Here is a 13905-nt window from a genome sequence, read left to right as displayed (position 1 = left end):
TCCCCCTATAGGATTACCCAAATAAAGTTCCTTTTTTTTTTTTTTTTTTTATCTTGTTGTGGTATCTAACTACCGTTTTTCCTTTTTTTTATTCTACGGTTCTCTATGTCCCCCCGTCCTGGGTCCTCTTTCTGGGCCTTGAACGGGAGGACTTACTGGAACCTATTAGGTCCCGGGCGGTATGAACTGCTTGGGGCTTCATTGCACTGTTTGTTTTTGATTAATATATTTCTAACTAATTTCTTTTCTTCCTCTTCATCCCCCCCTCCCCTTTTCCTGACTCGCCACGGGCTCTGGATGAACACCTGGACATGTCCTAAATATGGGTCCCCTCCTCTCCTGGATGTCGAGGCGTCTTCGCGGCTAGATCAGCTAAGTAGTCATGAGTGCACACACACCCACGATTATGGCTAAGTTCATGTCACTCAATGTCCACGGACTGAACTCAAATAGAAAAAGGCATCTTGCATTGAGAGAGCTCAGGCATTCTGGGGTGGACGTTGTTCTACTCCAGGAAACACATTTTAACAAAGGGGACTCCTTCACTTTTGCTTCCAGACAATACCTTCAGGTTTATCAGGCATTTAACCCCCGCAAACGAGCAAGAGTGGCTATTTTATTTAAACGTGGCTCTCCCTTTACATGCACTGAGTCTTTTGTAGATCCACGGGGACACTACTTTATCTTGCGAGGTCAGTGGCAAATGCAGGCTATTACTATCTGTACTCTGTATGCCCCCAATACTCTACAAATTTATTTCCTAACCAAAGTATTTACACGACTGTTTAAGTCCCCCAACGAATATCTGATAATTGGCGGGGACTTTAACCTATCCCACTCGGTCGGTCTAGATCGCCACGTAATGAACCCTACAGACCCGAGCTGTCAGGGACTCCAAATTATTTTGCCAAATCACTAGACGTTATGCCCTACACCCAGGAGACAATATACATTCTTTTCTGCCCCTCACCGCATGCACTCCCGCATAGACAACTTTTTTGTCAACAATAATACCCTTCGTGCCACTAGGGATGCCCAAATCCTGCCTATTTCCTGGTCTGATCACGCCCCCGTGGTGATGACCTTGGAGGTGGGTACCCTTACCCGCAAACCATGTAACTGGCAATTGAATAATTACCTCCTCCAACATATCCCCTCTAAATCGGAACTAGAGTCTACTTTGCAGAACTATTTCCTTGAAAATGATACCCCTGACATTTCCCAATCCACTCTCTGGGAGGCCCATAAGGTGGTCCTCAGGGGGCGCTGTATAGCGATCTCCTCGGCCATGAAGAAGGATGCGAAAGCTTCTAAACTTCAAACCGAAAGAGACCTCAAAGCTCTAGAGCTACAATTACAAACCTCATCGTCCATACCACTCCTTAAAAAAATTGTCTGCTTACGAACTACCCTTCGAGATCTGGCAATAGGCCAAGTAGAGAAGGCACTCCTTAGATTAAAACAAACCTACTATGACAAAGGTAACAAAGCCCACTCTCTATTGGTGAGCAAGCTATCTGAGCGTTCTCACATGACTATTCCACACCAAGTAAAAGACAGAAGGGGCATTCTTCTAACACATCCTCAGGCTATAGTACAGGCCTTTGAGGAATTCTACACAGCCCTATATAATGACCCCGAGATCCCACATGAACCTCTTCCCCCAGACCTGGCTGACCGCTTGCAGCAATACCTGGAAGATAGTGGAATTCCCAAGTTTCAGGTGTCGGACTTTCCATCCCTTAACGCCCCTGTTACAGCGGAAGAATTGACAGCCACCATTAAAATCCTGCCATCACATAAATCCCCTGGCCCAGATGGCCTCCCCTTACGAATATTACAAAGCATTTCTCCCGATTCTTTTACCACATTTGTGTAAGTTGTTTAACGCCTTTCTTCAGCGAACCCCTACTCCCTCGGACATGCAGAGATCATTCATCACATTGATCCCCAAACCTGACAAAGATCCTTCATTATGCGCTAGTTACAGGCCAATCGCGCTCCTAAACTCTGATATAAAAATTTTCACTAAACTCCTCTCGATGCGATTGAACCTAATACTACCTTCTCTGATACATAAGGATCAGGTGGGCTTCGTCCCCCTCCGTCAAGCAGGGGACAACACAAGGCGGATTATTGACCTAATAGATGTGGCGAACAGGGACAAACTGGAAACTCTAGTTCTTGGGCTTGATGCCGAAAAGGCTTTTGACTGCCTTGGCTGGCCCTTCCTGTTCGCCACGTTGAAATACATGGGGTTACGGGGTCCCTTCCTACGAGCTATCCTGCACCTATATACAAATCCCACTTTGCCCTGTCCTCTACCTTCCCGATTGTGAATGGGAGCCGCCAGGGGTGTCCACTCTCACCTCTGCTATTTGCACTCTGTGTTGAGCCCCTGGCGGCTTCCATTCGAAGAAACCCGAACATACATGGGGTCCCGGTGCGGGGAAGGGAATTTAAACTAGCACTGTTCGCAGATGACATCATACTTACCCTGACCCAACCTAGGACCTCACTTCCCAACCTACACGCCGAACTTGACCTCTATAGATCCCTCTCTGGCTATAAAATCAATGCGGCTAAATCGAAGGCTTTACCTATCAATATCCCGGCAGCGGAGTCCCAACATTTACAGCAATGCTTCCCATATCACTGGAAGGCAACAGCCCTGAAATATTTAGGAGTCCAGATCACCCCTTCTTACTTTACCCTATACTGAGCGAATTTTCCACCCCTGTTCAGGTTCATAAGGAATCTGCTACAAAAATGGAAGGCTCACCATATCTCCCTTCTGGGGAGGGTGGCCTCTATTAAAATGACCATCCTTCCTAAACTTCTTTATCTCTTTCAAACGCTACCCATTCCAATCTCACATGCAGATTTAAGAAAACTTCAGGTAGATTTAGTGCGATTCGTTTGGAATTACGGAAGGCATAGAATATCTCACTCAGTTCTGACGGCGTCACGTTCAGAAGGAGGGTTGGCATTCCCTGACTTAAATAAATATTACCAAGCCGCCCAACTGCATGCCCTGGCCTCATGGTTTCCTCAGAGATCTTACAATAGATGGACAGAAATCTAAAAAATATGGATGGCACCTGTACATCCAAATAGCCTGCTCTGGAATGCAAATGTAGAGGTGGACTCGGCCCAGCTTTTGGGTCCCATGCTCCACCTTAGATCACTTTGGCGCAGACTATCCCGAGTACATAAGCTGGGATCAGAGAGATCACTTTTAACGTCCTTCCTTTATAACCCCAGAATGCCTGCAGGCCTTACACATCAGATGTCTTCCCCATGGGCAACACGGAATTTATTTCACTTTGGCCATTTAGTGCACCCATGTACACGTAGAATGCTCTCATTCCTTGAACTTCAAAAAAAATTTGACCTTCCTCGCCAGGTATTCTATGGGTACCTGCAAATAAGACACTATGCTCAATCTTTTGCCCCGAACCTCCAATTCTCAGCGCCGACGCCTTTTGAGGGCTTGATGCTAGAGGGCTCTGCACGCCGAGGCTTAATTTCAGATATATATCGGATACTGAACTCCCACTGCTTTACCACACAGGGTAAGCATGCATACATGCTTCATTGGGAGAGGGCATTGGGGGAGGAAATCCCAGAGTTGACATGGAGGACGGTCTGGTCTCAGGCAGCAAAGAGCTCCTTCTGTACGCTTTACAAGGAGAACGCCTACAAAATACTTTTTTTTTGGTACCTGACACCGGATGTTCTCCATGCCATTTACCCTTCCAGCTCAGATAGATGTTGGCGCTGTCAGGGAGACAGGGGGACCCTGTATAACGTCTATTGGACTTGCCCTAAGATAGTGCCTTTTTGGAAGGAGACGCAGCTTTTACTGACTCGCCTTCTAGGTGTACAGGTCCCCAGAGCCCCGAAATCATTCCTCCTTGGAGTTAATACTCTGCAGATTCCTAAACATTCCAAAAAACTACTCAGACATGTCCTGACAGCCGCAAGATGCCTTTTTGCCCTCCATTGGAAACGATGGGACCCACCCACTCAAACAGACCTATACACCAGAATAAAAGACATAGAGCTGATTGAAAAAATGACAGCTAGACTGCAAAATAGATTGGAAGCACATGATAAGGTCTGGGCAGAGTGGCATTCACAAGAAGACCCATCCTGAGCTGATGGCTGAGCCTCCCCATCCCTCCCCCTCCTTCCCCATCTTGCCCTCTTTTTCTTTTCTCTAGTGTGTTCTTTCCTCTCTCTTCTTTTTCAAGTTTGCTGCGGCCCATGTTGGAGTTTACTTGTTAACTAATAATTCTTATATGGAGCCAGCTGTGAATCTGTTATGTTTGGTTTATTATTTACTGACACTTGATATACATTGGCTTTATTGCTGGAATGTTGCAATATGCACAACACAAAGTCAGTTTTATCTGTACTCACCTGCATATATGTTCAATAAAAATTGTTATTTGAAAATTCATTTTAAAAATCTGGTCACCTTACTGTACAGGGGAATAATTCAGTAATTCATCCTGTTTAGCTGGAAGCCGTGAGTAGTATATCTTCAGTCAGATAGATAACAGAAGAGGCAATAGTCTGCAGTGAGGACTCTATAGGGGAAATCCATTAACAATGCCAAGGCCATGGATGATAACCTATCCTTCTGGAATCTTCATGGGCATCTCATACATCTCTCCAAGTTTAATCCCACAAATAAAAGCAAGAAAAAAGGAGTAATTGACTGATGAGGGGATGGCAGCAGGGTGATTGGCGGATTGTTACAACCACATCAGCAGCCCCTACGGGGGTACCTCTACAAAAACAAAATTGACATCCTTTTTTTCGCACAAATAGAGCTTTCTTTTGGTGGTATTTGATCACCTCCTGCGGTTTTTATTTTTTGCGCTATAAAAACAAAAAAAAGAGCGACAATTTTGAAAAAAAAGCAATATATTTTGCTTTTTGCTATAATAAATATCCCCCCAAAATATATAAAAAAAACAAAGTTTAGGCCGATATGTATTCTTCTACATATTTTTGGTAAAAATTGCAATAAGCGTATATTGATTGTTTTGCGCAAATGTTATTGCGTCTACAAAATAGGGGATAGTTTTATGGCATTTTTATTATTAATTTTAATTTTTATCAGTAATGGCGGCAATCTGCGTTTTTTTTATTGTGACTGTGACATTATGGCGGACACATCGGACACTTTTGACACTATTTTGGGACCATTGTCATTTATACAGCGAACAGTGCTATAAAAATGCACTGATTACTGTGTAAATGACACTGGCAGGGAAGGGGTTAAACACTAGGGGGCGATCAAGGGGTTAAGTGTGTCCTAGGGAGTGATTCTAACAGTGGGGGGGGTGGGCTGCAACTCACATGACAGCGATCACTGGTCCCGATGACAGGGAGCAGTGATCTCTGTCATGACGCTAGGCAGAACAGGGAAATGCCTTGTATACATAGGCATCTCCTCGTTATGAGGCTCTGTGACACGTTCGCCGGGATACCGGCGGACATCGAGTCCGCGGATGCCGCGGGCACGGTTACACTATATGCGGTGAACGCGCGACATCACCGGCACGTGCGCGCGCCCACTAGCCCCGCCAATTAAAGGGGACAGGTACGCCCATTTGCCCACCGCTGCCATTGTGCCAACGTATATCGGCGGTCGGCAAGTGGTTAAGTTAAACATGCCATTCTGTGAGCTATACCTGAGCCTTTGTTGTTGGGGGGTTTTGTTATCTGTTTATGTTGAGCCAGGGAATGCCCAGAGTTTGTTTTGTAATCTTTCATAAAACCTTAATAAACAAGATATATATAAAAAAGTAAAACACGCCATTACAAGTGTTTTGTTATATCTGTTTCATAAGTGAAAAAATTACCTGCTGATCCTGACAAAAGTCTTTTGAGTTTGTAATTTCCTGCAAAGTCTGCTTCTGTTGTTACCAGTTAGTACTGTTCCCTCCGAACTGCAGAACACCTCCTGACATGTTATGGAAGAGTAGAGGTGTGTAATCCTAACACGGGAGGGGCACTGCCAAAAAATAAGGTGTTGTTTATAGCGCAAAAAATAAAAACAGCAGAGGTGATCAAATACAACCAAAATAAAGCTCTATTTGTGGGAAAAAAAAGGACATACATTTTAATTGGGTACAGTGTCGCACGACCGCGCAATTGTCCGTCAGTTAAAGTACCGCAGGGCAGTATCGCAAAAAATAGCCTGGTCATGAAGGGGGGGGGGGGTAAAACTTTCCAGATCTGAAGGGGTTAAGACTGAACAAGTCAAGAGTAAAAGGGCATTTTTTTTTTTCATACATAATGGCACACATGTATTTTGCAATTTGACATGACATTCATTCATTCTTTTACTCACTTTTAGTAAAATATTCTGGTGCTCTGGTGGGGGGAGGGGCTCCCATGCAGAAGCAATGGAGATGGATCCGGTAATTGCACTGTCCGCAGCCACAGGAAGCATTAGAAGACTACTTCTTCCTGTGTTCACGCCGCTCTCAGTGTGGAGAAGATAGAGAGAGGAGATGGGTGGAGCCAACACTCACTCAGGGGTGCAGGCCTGCAGTTTAGAGAAGATGGAGGGAGGAGGTGCCAACACTCTCACTCAGGGCCAGGGCGAAAGCCTGCACTGTGGACTGTGGAGAAGATGGATGGAGGAGGTGTCAGTGGGTGGGGCCAACACACAAACTCAGGGGGCGGAGGCCTGCAGTCAGTGTAGAGAAGATGGAGGGAGGAGGCTCTGGTGGGTGGGGCCAACACACAGTCAGGGGCGGAGAAGGAGGAATGCTGGCACTCTGGCTCTCATCATCAGCAGCAGCTCCGAGTCCGACGTGACTCACTGACGTCACTGGTTGCTAGACGCCAGGCGGCCCAGGCGCTAGCAACCAGTGCAGGGAAGAAGCCCACCTCCTCCTGGTCCAGGCATCCAGCAGTGTGGCGTAATTACACTAACACAGAGTCTCTCGGTGCTGCTGGTCGGCTAATGTGAGACAGAGAGACTTGGGCAGAGCAGTCAGTGTAATATTTTTTTTGGGGGGGGGGGCAATTGCCCTGAATCCCCCCCCCCCCCGGATCCTCCCCTGGTCCTGTGCAAATTTGGTTTCTACCATGGGTTTCTTGCCTGAGTGAAACTTCTATATACTACCCCCAGGCAAGAATCAGGGTCAATTCTAATGTCTCTAAACCATTTTTGATTGCTCTAGACACTAGAAAGGGTTGCCCCCTGTCACTCACACTATTTGCTTTAGCAAAGGAATCACTTGTGGGTGGGGTCATCTTCGTCCTGCACGTGGGGGTACTGCTCATCAATGCCTGGGACCAGATGGAGGAGGCGGTCATATAAAGAATATAACATTAAGGCAGTTCCCCGACTTAGAGATGACTGTATAATTTAGAAATAGATACAGTGGGTATAGAAAAAAATCACCACCCTTTAAAATGATCACACTTTGTTGCCTTGCAGCCTGAAATAAAGACAGATGCAGTTTTTGTTTTATCCAGCTGTATTTACTCAAAATGTCAGAAAAAAAAAAAAAAATAAAAAACAGAATCTCTGAGTTAGGAAAAGGATCTCCCCCCTCTTAAATGTGACTTGTAAACTCAGTCAGGTGTAGCCATCTGACTTTCAGCTGTGATCAGTTATCTTGATAGCTCAGCATGAAAAGAGCTTTCCTGGACCATTGGGTGGCAAGGCACTGTCAACGTATCTCCAGGATAAAGTTGTGGACAGGCACGTCAGGAAATTGATACAAAAAAGCTCAAAGGCCTTATCAATGCCTAGAAGCATAGTGAAGTCTATTATTAAGAAGTGAAGGTATTTGCTACAACACAAAAAAGGGGTTTTGGGGACTTTAAATGAGAAATATGTGAACATACATCTCTGCAGCATGTTTTTAATGATCCCTAATTATTTCTAATGAACTTTTTATCCCCCCCTTTTTATTTTAATTTTTTTTTAATGTATGTATGTGTAATCTGCTACTGGAACATTTGCTACCTATTCTTATCAATTTTGTTAATTCTTATCAACCTTACTGTTTTTATTAGTTATTGATTTTTATTTATTGGTTTTTACACTCATCTTACCATCCATCCCCAATTTATTAAAGCGTTGAATGCATTTCATAGAGTCAGAGTGCCACCTTAGTGGATCATGTGACTGGGCAGGTTTATCTCCCCAACACACATATACCACAACAAAGATGACGTTTTGTATGGCCTGAGGAAGGAGCAAGCATGCTCTGAATGCAAAGCCACCTCCTCTCACCCTGCACCCGGAAGTGACGTCATCTCCGATCGCCCCTGTGTTCCCTGCTATTCTCATAGGCTGCGAATGCTGGAATCCACCTGCTCGAGCTGTCAGCTGCAGTTCAGAGACATGGACGTTTAGGAGAAAAACCACTTCCGAATTTTGCTGCAGCATTACTATCATGCTTGTGTTTATGCTCCCTTTGTGAGTAGTTTTACTTTTGACTTATTAAATGGTTTACCAATACTGCACTTAGAGGCGATGTGTTTCTTTTCCTTTGTTGCATTGCAGAGACTGCTTCTAGCTCTTCACACTGGCTGCCCTTAGTGCTGGTACATGGATTCCTCTCCCTTTTCATCTTAGAGACTGTTGCTATGGACTTTGTCCCTCCTATTGAGAGACTTTATTAATCACATTTATCTGTGTACACCTCCAGGGTCTCGCCTCAAACGAGCGTGAGTTTATTTTTCGTCATTTTCAGGACCAAACCTTATGCGTTTTATGATTTCATTTGTGAAAGGATTTTCCAACAATGCCATGAATAGTCGTTATGCAATGTTTATGGTTTTTTGCATGATGCTTTTTATATTTTTACGATTGCATGTATTTTACATTACATGCTCTGCCGTGTGTTTTAGACAAATAAACACATCCATATTACACTGTGTTATCATTGAGTCCTCTCAAGCATACCTCACTCAAAGCCCCAACCCTTTTTCTGTTTGGTACAACACAGACCCTCCCTGGAACAGCACGTCACTCCAAACTGGATGAAAGAGCCAGGAGGAAACTGGTCAGAGAGGCTATCAAGAGGCCTACTTATGACAAATACTGTGTGCATGTCTCAACAATTTCACAAATTCTCCACAAATGTGCCTTGAATGGGGGGGGGGGGGTTGCAAGAAAAAAAACATTACTCAAGAAAGGCCACATGCAGTCACGCAAAAGCTGCGCTTTGCCAAGATAAGACTAAAATTGAATTATTTGGCCTCAACACCAAATGATATGTCTGGCAGAAATCCAATACCCCTCACCATCCAAATAACACCATTTCTACAGTAAAGGATGGAGGTGGTAATATCCTGTTATGGGGGGTGTTTCTCTGCAGCAGGCACTGGAGCACTCAGGGTAGAAGGAAGAATGAATGGGGTAAAATAACGTCAAATTCTTGAAGAAAATATGCTGACAAAAAGTGGTCAATGAGAAGAAGGTTTACCTTCCAACATGACAATGACCCAAAGCACACAGCAAAAATGACCACACAGTGGTTAAAGGAGAAAAGGTGAATGTCCTTGCATGGCCTGTACAGAGCCCAGACCTAAACCGCATTGAAAATCTGTGGAATGACTTGAAGACTGCAGTCCACAAACGGTCACCATCAAATGTAACTGTACTTGAGCATTTCTGCAAAGAAGAGTGGGCAAATATTGCAAAGTCTGGATGTGCAAAGTTAGTAGAGACATATCCCAACAGACTAAAGGCTGTAATTAAAGCAAAAGGTGGTTCAACAAAAAATTGACACAAGGGGTTGATCCTTTTTCCAACTCAGTGATTGTCAGTGATTCTGTTTTTGAATTTCTTGTTATTTTTTTTCTGACATGTTGATGTCATATCTTTCATTTGGATGTTATAAGTTGAGTAAATACAGCTGGATAAAACAAAAACTTTGTCTGTCTTCATTTCTGGCTGCAAAGCAACAAAATTAGATTATTTTTCTATACCCACTGTAGGTTTACACAGCTTAAGTGATATCATCAAACTTATTATACACTCCATTGCTTATATAAACTTAATTTCAGACTAACTCTGCTCTATTTTTGCCTTTCTGGCCTAGAGGCAGACTTTTACCATGCCCTGTGGCTATGCCCTGGAATACATTTTTTTTGGTCACAAGTATGTGGATTTCTTGAATCAGCTTTAGGTCTCCCAAATGTGTGACGTCCCAATATCTGTCTATTGGGGTTGGTAGAGGATCTACCAGTTAGCTCCCATGCCAAAAAACCTCCATGTATATTATATTTCTATGCAGAGTTGATTATTCTGGTCACCTGAAGGAGATCCCCTCTGCCAACCCTTACAGAACGGAATAATTTGATTAGCACAGCCCTACCATCATACCAACTTACCTACACCATCAGGGGCTCTCCTAAACAATTTGATACAATATGCGGTCCCTGGACTAGTTCCCTTCTGTTTTATCCGCCAGTGTTCCTTGTAGACTAAGGTTTATGCTGTATAATCCATCTAAAAGTTCTTCAACCATGTTTAATATATGAAGGTTTCCGTGCATAATACCTATGCAATATACTGTATGTATATTAGGCAGGACACAGACTCTGTTGTTGGTAATCTGGCTTTATTGTAACTGTCATGGTGTTTTTTCTTGTTACAATAAAAATAATAAAATACAAAAATGTGTTCAAGTGTTCAAAAATTTGTGGGGTATTGACAGGGATGTAATTCATTGAGGCATTTAGGGACACCACTGAAAGATAAAATGGCAGCACACAAAGGGCACTGTAACAAAATGTGAACTAGTCATAACTTAATACTTTTTATTAGGAAAATTCATTAATAAAATACCATTATCCATCAAGTCATTGTATCTACACAATTTGTACAATGACAAAAACAGCAGTAAATATAAACATCATAATTTTTTCCCTCTTTTAAGCCCTCACCCCTCCCTCCCCCTCCGCCCATCCTCACCCACCTCCCCTTCCAGCCCACACACACCAACCTTTCTTCGCACTTCATCTACCATCCTAACCAACTTACTTTTAACTAGCGTGTTCTGATACCAGCCATAACCTCCATATTTTTTCAAATTTCTTATGATTGCCCCTCTTCTTATAAGTATACTTCTCCTTTCCAATCACCTCCTTTACTCCTTTCAACCATTCTACTACTGTCAGGGGATCTTTTGCCTGCCACTTCCGTCCAATACATTTTTTTACTTTGAAACAAACATCTCATTATTGCAGTCTGCGTGTCTCCTAATATACCATTCTCCTCCATCAGGCCCATAAGACAGGTCCTGGCCTCCATACCCAGCGACGTCCCAAACACAGAATTTATTTTATCAATTATACCCTTCCAATACCTGTGCAGCCTGGGACATCGCCAGAACATGTGTACCAGGTCACCTCTCCCATCCCCACACCTTTGACATACAGCATCAGGCTTCTTTCCGAACATATACAACTTCAAGGGTGTGTAATTTGACCTATGTATCAAATACAAATGAGAGATAATCTGTGAGGGAGAGAGGGAGATCCTGGGCCCCGATGCCAAAACATATTTCCATTGTTCGTCCGTTATTGGCCCAATATCCCCCTCCCATTTAATCCTATTTTTGGGTTCCACCAATCCTTCCTGAACCGCCATGTTTAAACTCCCGTACATATCAGAAATTAATCCTTAGTAATCCAAAGTACTAGCTTTGACCAGTTTCCTAAGAGAGGGCATTTCACACCACTCTGGCTCCTTCCCACTAAATTGTGCATCAAGGGAATGCCTAATTTGCAGGTACCTATAAAATGATTGATTAGGAACCGCATGCTCTTCCGCTATCTCCTGGAATTACTTTAGCCTACCTGCCTTATACAGCTGTGCCAGGCAGTGAATAGGACTAGTCATAACTTATCATAATTTAGTATATAAGTAGTGGAAATCATAATATAAGTAACTCATACTACTGCAATATAAATAAAATGAATAGCGGTTCATATGGGTTTTCATATTTTTGTCAGTGTGTTGACATTTTCTGTTTTAATGGATCTAAATCGATGGACCACATCATTAAAGATGGATGGATTTACAGTATATGTATAGTGTAAATCCATGTATGTGTGATGTATAGTGTGTGTGTTTTGTTTATTTACTATGTACATTTTTTAGTGAAGGAGTAAAGAAAGTAAAAGGGGTCCTAAGTACCCCTTACATATTCATTTGAGGAGCTGTAAATGTAAAATATTTTTATAAAATACTCCCTAAGCCTGGAAAGGTATTTCAAGGGTTCCTGCCTGGTGAAAAGGTCACCAATTGCTAATAAACAAAAAGGGATCTAAGTGTAGCTAAATTATTTTACTTCCTGTAAATTCAGATATCTGTACAGCAAACTCTTGATAAACCCAAGCTGTGTGAGTAAGCTTCCTGTAAGAGGATTCTATAAAAGGTTTCTGAAAAAAAATGTAGCGGTGTCGAGCTGTGTCATTAGGAATAATAAATCCATGCAGCAGGCAAGGCATACGTCACAGCGTTGTGTACACAGACGTAGAACTCCAGGCTTAAAACACTTAAAGAATGCTGTCTATGTTTGATGACATGTGTAACCTCAGCAAACCCTTTTCAAACATCACATTAACTCATTAAGAATTGTCATGTGTCTCGATCATAGGATAAAACAGGAAATGCAAAATAAGTCACTGCACCCTGTGAGTCATCCGTAGATATCCAAAACTTCTATATTGAAATGAAATAAATAGAGTAGAATTAATTTCTCACAAAATTTATTTTTGATATCTAACACGTCCCTCTCTCCAGGCAAAGTTTCAGCAAATACTTCCAGTTAAACTTGCTCAAGCAGTTGTTGCTGATTTCTATTGATGTGTTCATGACTAGTGTATATATTGTTTATTAAAGTATACGGTATCTATACCCAAAACCAAAAATTGAATATATTGCAGCTTATTAGTCCTTAGATGTGGTGACCTCATAATTATTTCTTTTTTTTAAGCTAACTACATTCTCTGCAAGTACAAAAAATGCAGTGTCTTTGTAACTTCATGTGCCCTAAACTGAAATTTAAAACAATGTTATCAGTCTTCCCAGCTATCTTCAGTGAACTACAAAAAAACTCCTCTCTGTGTAATGAAAATGAGGAGATGAGGACTTTTTTGTAGTCCAAATCAGGAAAGCAGCCGAAAGGTGACAATGCTGCTTCTCCATAAAATGCTTAAAAAACAAAAACTAATACAGCCACTAAGGGCCATCTAAGGACTGGTAAGCTGCAATCTATTACATTTTTGTTCTTGGATTTAGGCTTTAAAACTCACACTTACACAGTCTGAAGGCAGAGGATTAAGTAGACTAATTAAAATTGGCACACACTGATTGGAAAACACTTATGCCGCGTACACACGACCAGACTTTACGGCAGGTTTTGTCCGGCGGACTTTTCGACGGACTTTCCAAATGAACGGACTTGCCCACACACAATCAACCAAAGTCCGACGGATTAGTACGTGATGACGTACGACCGGACTAAAATAAGGAAGTTGATAGCCAGTAGCCAATAGCTGCCCTAGCGTCGGTTTTTGTCCGTCGGACTAGCATACAGACGAGCAGACTTTTCGACCGGACTCGAGTCCGCCGAAAAGATTTGAAACATGTTTCATTTCTAGGCCCGTCGAACTTTTGAGGAAAAAAAGTCCGCTGGAGCCCACACACGATCGAATTGTCCAACGGACTCCGGTCCGCAGGACCAAGTATGCTGTAAAGTCCGGTCGTGTGTACGCGGCATTACAGACACAATGCACAATAGCACCAAAACTGAAGGACAATAACAAACCTAAACTTAGGTTGACAGATAGGCATACCTGGGCAATTTCTAGGAAACACTATATGCCAATGCACCCACCTCTGAA

This window comes from Aquarana catesbeiana, linkage group LG01 (assembly GCF_042186555.1).
Source record: "Aquarana catesbeiana isolate 2022-GZ linkage group LG01, ASM4218655v1, whole genome shotgun sequence".
In the NCBI taxonomy this organism is placed as follows: domain Eukaryota; kingdom Metazoa; phylum Chordata; class Amphibia; order Anura; family Ranidae; genus Aquarana; species Aquarana catesbeiana.
The sequence above is the reverse complement of the archived record's forward strand: the minus strand, read 5'-3'. Positions refer to the sequence as shown.